Genomic DNA, 7,508 nt, shown 5'->3' on the forward strand with positions numbered 1-7,508 from the left:
ACCGCCCCCCCCCCCCCCCCCCCCCCCAGACTTCTGTCTGTGGGAAGGAGTCACAGCCACCTACTCAGACCCAGTGTTGGGGAGACCGTGACTGTGCCTGGCTGTGCTTGACTGGCTGACTGTGAGTCTGACTGATTGTGTGGTCCTGTCCCCTCCAGGCTAGGTTGTGCTGCCTCAAAGATACATCGCAGAGGTTCGTGGGACCTCTGCTCCCTATCTCCTTTTACCTTTGGAACCTTCTCCCATCTTGTGTTCTCATGGAAATTGCCTTCCCCAGGGAGCTTCTGGGATGTCTTGGGGTATAAGCTGGAGTGGGAGGAGGCTCTGGGCAGGTTGTGTGTGTGTTTGGGGGTGGGGAGGTGGGGGTCTGCCTCACCCTTGCACACAGCCTGTACCAGCCTTTCTCTGAGCCTGAAGGCACTGTGCTTTAAGGGGCAGGCCATACGACTTTGTGACCCATTCTTCCCACCCCCTTGTGGGTTTCCCTCTTCAGCCAGGGATGGAGACGAGGAGATTCCCCCTAGTTCTAACCCCCAACTGGTAGGCGGGTGCAGAGTAGGAAGTTCCTGGGGGGTCAGTGGATGGAGGGGTATGGGGCGGGGTACAGTCTGACTCAGGCCTGGTCTGGGGTCAGAGCCAAGAGGATATCCTGAGGCAGGGGATTGGCGTTCCCGGCTTCCCTGCAGTCGAGGTCCCTAGGGAGGGGTGCTGGGAGGGGATTGGTAGGACCATGTCCTGCTGACTTTCTGCCCTAGGATTCAGAATCTGGCAGTCTCAGGTTTAGGGCAGAGCTGAGGGGATAGCGGAGGGTGGGGATTGCTGTAGCCTTACATACACACACACACACACACACACACACACACACACACACACACCCTTGCTGTGTGTGCTCCCATTGTGAGAACAGTGTTTCCTGCGTGGTATAGTGGGGAGACAAGTGGTGAGGGGGCAGCTGCCAAGGTGAAGGTGGGGAAAGCCCCATGCCAGGCTGGGTATAAGGACGGTGGTTTCCAAGCTGGGGGGGGGTCCCCTTTGTCTGTGCCCCCTTGGTCCCCTGCCCGGACAGAGGGGCCTTTGTTTGGTCCACACACTCCTGTGGTCTGGCTGTGGCTTCGGCAGGCTCATCTCTTCCTCTTCCTGTTTTCTTCCTTCCCTGTAGGTTGCTCCCTCCTCGAGGCCTGGGCTGCCCCCTGCCCTTTCACCTACTCTCTGCTTTGAAAGAAGACCCAGTGGGTTCCAGGAGAGGGGGAGCTCAGCCACCTTGAGCTTTGGAGGTCCCAAGCATGTCTCCTAGGGGGCTCTGGGGTGCAGTCTTTGGGGATGCAGGAGTTGGAGGCACTGTCATGCCCACAGAGACCACCATTTCCTCCTCCCAGAACCTGGCCTGTCCTAGGTTTGGACTTACCCAGTTGCCCTTTCTGCTGGGTAATCAGTCACTGCTGGAGGTCAGGTGGCCCTGCGTAGCTGGGACAGAACCTAGGGCCAGGTGGGGTCACAAGTTGAGGGGACATCAGACCCACTCTTCTGGGACTGAGTGCTGCATCTTGAGGCAGTTGGGCAGTGGCAGCATACAGAGGAAGATGCTGGACTTCATCCCTCCCCTAATCCCCTCTGAGGATGTGCTAAGGGCCTGCACATGTTTGGGGCAGGTTTTCAAACAAGTCCTAGCTCTAGTGAGGCAGGCCTGGGGTTGCAAGGGTCTGGTAGAGAAGAGGTGCCCTGTACCTGTCCTGACATAGTCCAGGCCCTCCTGGGTTGGTGATCTCTTTCAAAGTGGGGCTGGCCTTGCTGGCTCCCTGCAGCTGGGACTCTGGTGAGCAAAAGGTAAACAGAGGACCAGAGTGGCCAGACTGTGGACTTGGAGGAGAGGGGTGAGAGCCTTGGCCAGAGGAACCTTTGGAAAAGGGAAAGAGGGAGTAGTGATCATCACTGCTCCCCAGACCCTGCCTGAAGATCTGAAGAGCTAGGAGGAGGGGAGAAGTTGTGGCTTTGTGTGTGTGTGTGTGTGTGTGTGTGTGTGTGTGTGTGTGTTCCTGGAAAGTTTATAAATAGTTCCAGCCCACTGTTCTGGTTTAAAATCTGCCCTGTCCCGCCCTGTCCTGCCCTGCCCTGCCCTGCCAGCTCCTTATCTGATAGGGGGTGCAGAGGGTCCAGGTCTTTGTTTCCACCAGGGTTCATGTCCTGTGTGTTCCCCTGGGTACCCCATCAAGTTGAGCTGAGCTTTGGGTGTCATTTGCCTATGATTCACTGACTGTCTAGAATGCTGAGGAAAACCCCCATCTCCCCTTCTTTTAAGCTGCCCGGTCTCTGTCCCTATCTCTCAGCCTCTCTGGGACTGCCTGCCTTCTGTTCCTTGGGAGCCATTGTTGCAGAGGAGCCTGGGAGCTGAGAGGAAGGAGTCAATGAGGAAGGGAGGCTGGATCAGCTGGGTTTGGGGACCCCTGGCTCCTCTTCTCTGGGGATAGGAAAGGAAATAGTCTATTTCTCTTCCCTTCCTCTCCTCCCCAAATCCAAAAGGTTTCTCTTTTTTGGTTTGTGAAATGAAAGAAGGGAATTTGGGAAAGCGCTGTGGTTGGGCGTCCACCCACACCCGAATATCCCTCACCCACATCCCTCTTCTCAGTCTGGGGGGAAGCAGACCCTGGAAAATGGGTAATTGTCTCTCCGGGGCCTGTCCACAGACACTAGCCCTGGTTGGGAAGAGGGAAGGGAGAGCAGACACATGGCCCAGGGAGGCACCGGGTGTGGTGAGAGGTGTGGGGAAAGGGGCCCCGTTGCCCAGCACCGCCTGTGTGCCCAGTGCTGTGCTAGGTGCTTTCCAGACTCATATGTCTGAAACCACACAGCCAGTTGTTGAGAGGGGTAGCTCACAAGTGAGTAAACAGACGCTTAGAGAGGTTAAGTGACTTGCCGAAGGTCACCCAGAGTGGCAGAGCTGAGATTTGACCCTACAAACCTCTGGTTCTTTCTACCGTCTTCATGGCTCAGCCAGCCCTTGCCTTTTCCTCTAGGGGTGTGAGTTTCCCCTGGCACTTTTTGGGAGTGAGGGAGGCTCCGGTGGGCAGGGTGCATGGCTGGTGGCTGGCACTCCAGCGCCCACCCCCTCCGACTGTGCCCAGGCGAGGCTCAGCATATTGGAGGGATGGGCCTGTGGTTTTCTCTGCCTTGAGGGAGGGTGCCCACGGGTAGTAGAGCTGGTGGGCAGAGGGTGGAGGTTGGAGGTAGGTAGTTTGTTTTCCCTTTCTTTGGTGGTTTCAGTTCTCTGCTGGTGTCTTCTCTACCCCTGGGTCCAGGTAGCTGGGGCCCAGGTGTCTCCCCAGGGATCATGGCTCCAGAGGGAGCTTCTGAGGCAGGGCCTGTGCTCTTTGGCTCAGCCCCCATCATCCCTGCCCTCTCCCATCCCTGTTCCCTGGCCAGCCTGGCCCTCGGCTCATTTCCATGACCTTTACCCCCCTCCCATGGCTCAAGGTCCTCCCCAGGGAGCTGAGTAACTCTGCACCAGAGTTTGCAGGCTGAGCAGGGTTAGGGATAGTGAGGCTCTCATGGGGTGAGGGAGGCCTTCCAGTCTCTCACTGGGGTGTGGCTTTGGAGTGCAGGGGGTTTTGAAGTTTGGTCCCGTGTCTAACTCCTCACAGGCATTAAGGTGGGCATAGTCATCTGTCCTCTGGGGGCAGGGGTGGGATGCAGAAGGTCCAGACTGGACCGACTGAATCCACCCCTATGCCCCAAAAGCTGAGTCAGAATGCCTGGGGTCTAGAGTGAATGGCTTTCTGGGCCTCAGCTTCCTGGGCCTCACCTCAGGGAGGCCGGCCCTTGTGTGGACGTAAACCCTCCTGAGTATTTGTCAGAGGGTGCACCTCAGTGTGTGTTGGGTGCTGGGCCCCCAGGGAGGCAGGTACAAAGGCCAGCCTGGCTGTGTGAGGGCCAGGGAATGTGCAGTTTGGGAAACTGTGGGGCTGTGGTTGTGTGTCTGTGGGGAGCTGTGTCCTGGGGCCGTGCACACAAGCCCTGAACCATGTTCATTGTGTGATGAAGCCCAGGTGTGGAGAGATGGTATCTCCAGGTTCCCTCTCTTCACGTGCGTGCCCGCACACACACAGGCTGGGGCGTGCAAGCATGCTCTTGCCCACCCGGATGCTTTCCATAGACCTGCATGCATGAGTTTCTGCAGGAGAGAGAGAGAGAGAGAGAGAGAGAGAGAGGGAGTGTGTGTGTGTGTGTGTGTGTGTGTGTGTGTGTGTGTGTGTGTGTCTGACTGTCAACGCTGATGAGGCTCGGCCAACCCCTCCTTCCCTTGCCTGGCTCCCTCAGCTCAAGAGTTCCCGTTGTGTGGGGCCCCACAGGGGTGTGGGGGGCTGGGGTGGCAGCTGGCCCGATGGGTGGGGCCCCTGTTCCTCTGACGTCAGCCTTCTCAGCCTGGGAGGGAATCAACAGGGGCCTGGGGAGAGAAGGGGGTACTTCATTTAGGAGTAAGGAGAGAGGCCTTATGGTTGTCATAATTAGTACCAGTAAAAATCATGGTCATTAACAATGTCCAGATTCCACTCCTGGGGGAGCTGCCCCCTCCCTAGCAAGTACCTGTCCCCTCTCCCCCTCCCTCAGCTTGGCCCAGCTGGGCCCAAAAGTCCTGGCCTTGTCCACTGTGGCCTTGGCAGGAACTCCTCTATCCCAGGCATGGTCCTCTGCCAAACGCTGGCCATGTGCATGTCCCTTGGATTCTAGGTCTGAGCCTGGAGCTTAGAACCTGGTGTGGCCTAGGCTTGGTGGGGGAGGTGGGGGGAGGAACAGGGGTTGGAAATGCAGGCAGTCCTTAGTTTGGGTCTTTGTGACCTTGTTTCTTTCCTTTTTCCTTTTTTCTCTTTCTCTCTTTCCTTTTCTCTTCCCTTCTTCTTTGTGTAATATTTATTTTTTATTTTTAATTAAACCCTACCCCCAATGTGGGGCTCAAACTCATGACCCTGACGTTGAGAGTCACACGCTCTACTGACTGAACCCGTCAGGGGCCCCTCCTTTCTTCTTTTTAACAGGTTTATTGAGATGTAATTCGTATACCGTAAAATTCACCCATTAAAGTGTGTAACACAGTGGTTTTTGTATACTCACAGAGTTGTGTGAATGTCCCCACCATCAATTTTTGAAGATTTTCATCACTCTAAAAAGACCCCGTTAACTGTCAGCAGTCACCTCCCATTTCCTTCAAACCCACCCCCTAGCCCCTGGTGACTGCAGTCTGCTTTCTGTTTTTATAGATTTGTCTATTCTGGGCGTTTCATAGAAATGGAATCATCGTATGTAGCCTTTTAGAACTAGCATGACTGTTTTCATGTTGTAGTAGTATATATCACTACTTCATTCCTTTTTCTGGCAGAATTAAGTTTGCATGTGGATGGACACTCTGTCCATTCATCAGCTGATAGACATTTGGGTCGGTTCTACTTTTAGGCCATTGTGAGTAATACTGGTCTGAACATCTGAGCACAAGTTTTTGTGTGAACTTATGTTTTCATATCTCTTGGGGAGATACCTAGGAGTGGACTTGCTGGATCATAAGGTAACTCTGTTTAACTTTTTGAGGAACTGCCACATTGTTTTCCAAAGTGGTTGTACTGTTTTACATTCCCTCCAGCAGGTGTATGAGGGTTCCGGTTTCTCCATATCCTTGCCAGATTTATTCTTTTTGATTATAGTCATCTTGGTGGATCTGAGGTGATATCTCATTGTGGTTATTTATTTACTTATTTAAATGTTTATTTATGTTGAGAGAGAGAGAGACAGAACATGAACAGGGGAGGGGCAGAGAGAGAGGGAGACGCAGAATCCGAAGCAGGCTCCAGGTTCTGAGCTGCCAGCACAGAGCTTGACGTGAGGCTTGAACTCACAAACCGAGAGATCTTGACCTGTGCTGAAGTCTGATGCTCCACCCACCAAGCCACCCAGGTGTCTCTCATTGTGGTTTTAAAAGGCTGTTTCTTTGGAGCGCCTGGGTGGCTCAGTTAAGTGTCCTACTTCAGTTCAGATCATGATCTCATGGTTCATGAGTTCGGGCCCCGCATCAGGCTCTGTGCTAACATCTCGGAGCCTGGAACCTGCTTCGGATTGTGTGTCCCTCTCTCTCTTTCCCCTCCCCCGCTGGCACTCTGTCTGTCTCTGTCACAAAAATGAGTAAATATTAAAAAACAAATAAATGGCTGTTTCTTTTTGTCTTTTTTTGTCTTCACATATATACAATGCCATACATATGTCATATATATGTGTATATGTATTTGTATATAAAGAAATATATCCATGTACATGTATTTATTTTAGTATATCCTATACCCCAGGTGGATTTGATTGGAAGCATCCTCTTGCGGATGCTTCTCTTTTTCCCCTTTCTCTCTTTTCCCTAGTTGCTGCCTTTCTGTCTGTGTCATGGCATCTCTGGGTTCATCTCTGCCTCTCTCTGCCCCATGGTGTTATCTGTGCATGCCCTTCTGATCCCAGCTGTTCAAACAGGGTTTGGATCTGTATACACACACGTGTGTGTGTGGGGTGGGGGGGCGGGCATCTGGTCCTTCATCGTGTGCCCTCCTCCCACCCCATCCAGGGATGTTGCTTTTGCCACCGACTATGAGGGTGAACTTTGAATTCATCAATCTTCCTTACCGTTTCATTGCCTGGGGCTGGGGAGGTTCTATCCTGGGCAATCCCTACCCTTCTTACACACTGCCCACCCCTGGCCCATCATGCTGGTAAGCATTGGAGGTGATACCCAGGAGTCCTTGGTTCCCGTTTCCTTATTTGTGTGTATGTCAACGGGCCTCCTCCCTAGGCCTGTGGGACAAACCCATCTGGGGTGCTGGGGCTTGGATTTTGGGGGGAAGTGGTATAAGAGGGGCCCCCTGGCCTAGGAGTCATTTTTCTGAGAAGTGCCAATGCTTTAGGGAAGCGGCTTTTCCTCCCCCACCCTCCTCCCCTCAGGCACAAGGTTCTTTGTATCTTGACCTCAGGTAACCCGCACTGGGGGGAGGAGGAAGGCCCAGCTGCTGGCCTCTGCCACAGGGATCCTCTGGGGTGGCAGACCCTGACCTTTCCCCTCGGGACTGTGGGTGAGAGGCCCTTTGTGGCTCTGGGCTCTGTCCTCGTCTCCCCAGCCTGGCTGTGCTATCCTGCCACCCCCAGCAGTGTCTGGGCCCTGCTCCCAGGCTGTCTCTGCCAGCCAGGCATGGTGCCAGCTGTCTGCTCAGCCGGGTGCCACGGGAGAATCTCCGGCCGCCCAGGTTGGGGAGCTCCACGGGGAATGCCCGTGTACCCGCTCCTCAGTGCCCACTCACCTGCCTTTCCTTTTTCTGCAGTGCCACAGAACATGGCCCCCCGAGCCGCCTAGCCAGGGCCCATCTGGGAGAGGCATCCTCTTCGGTGTCCTGAAGGCCAGCTCTGGACCTTCCCAGAAAAGTGCCAGCTCACAGAACTGCTTGACCGAAGGACCAGCTCTTGGGACCTCCCCCAACCCACGCGGCCCCCCGCTA

General features: G+C 54.6%; 1 protein-coding gene across 1 annotated transcript in view; it reads left to right on the forward strand.

The window, feature by feature from the left end:
* CDC6 (cell division cycle 6) overlaps window positions 1-7,438 on the forward strand; it is a 45,858-nt gene extending 38,420 nt beyond the window's left edge. The window contains exon 13 of the transcript XR_005797548.1: window positions 7,335-7,438. The gene's annotated coding sequence lies outside the window, so the exon portion shown is untranslated. The remainder of the gene's footprint in view (window positions 1-7,334) is intronic.
* Window positions 7,439-7,508: the final 70 nt, after the last annotated feature.

Source organism: Herpailurus yagouaroundi, unplaced genomic scaffold (assembly GCF_014898765.1).
Source record: "Herpailurus yagouaroundi ecotype Mexico unplaced genomic scaffold, PumYag 189, whole genome shotgun sequence".
NCBI classification, from domain to species: domain Eukaryota; kingdom Metazoa; phylum Chordata; class Mammalia; order Carnivora; family Felidae; genus Herpailurus; species Herpailurus yagouaroundi.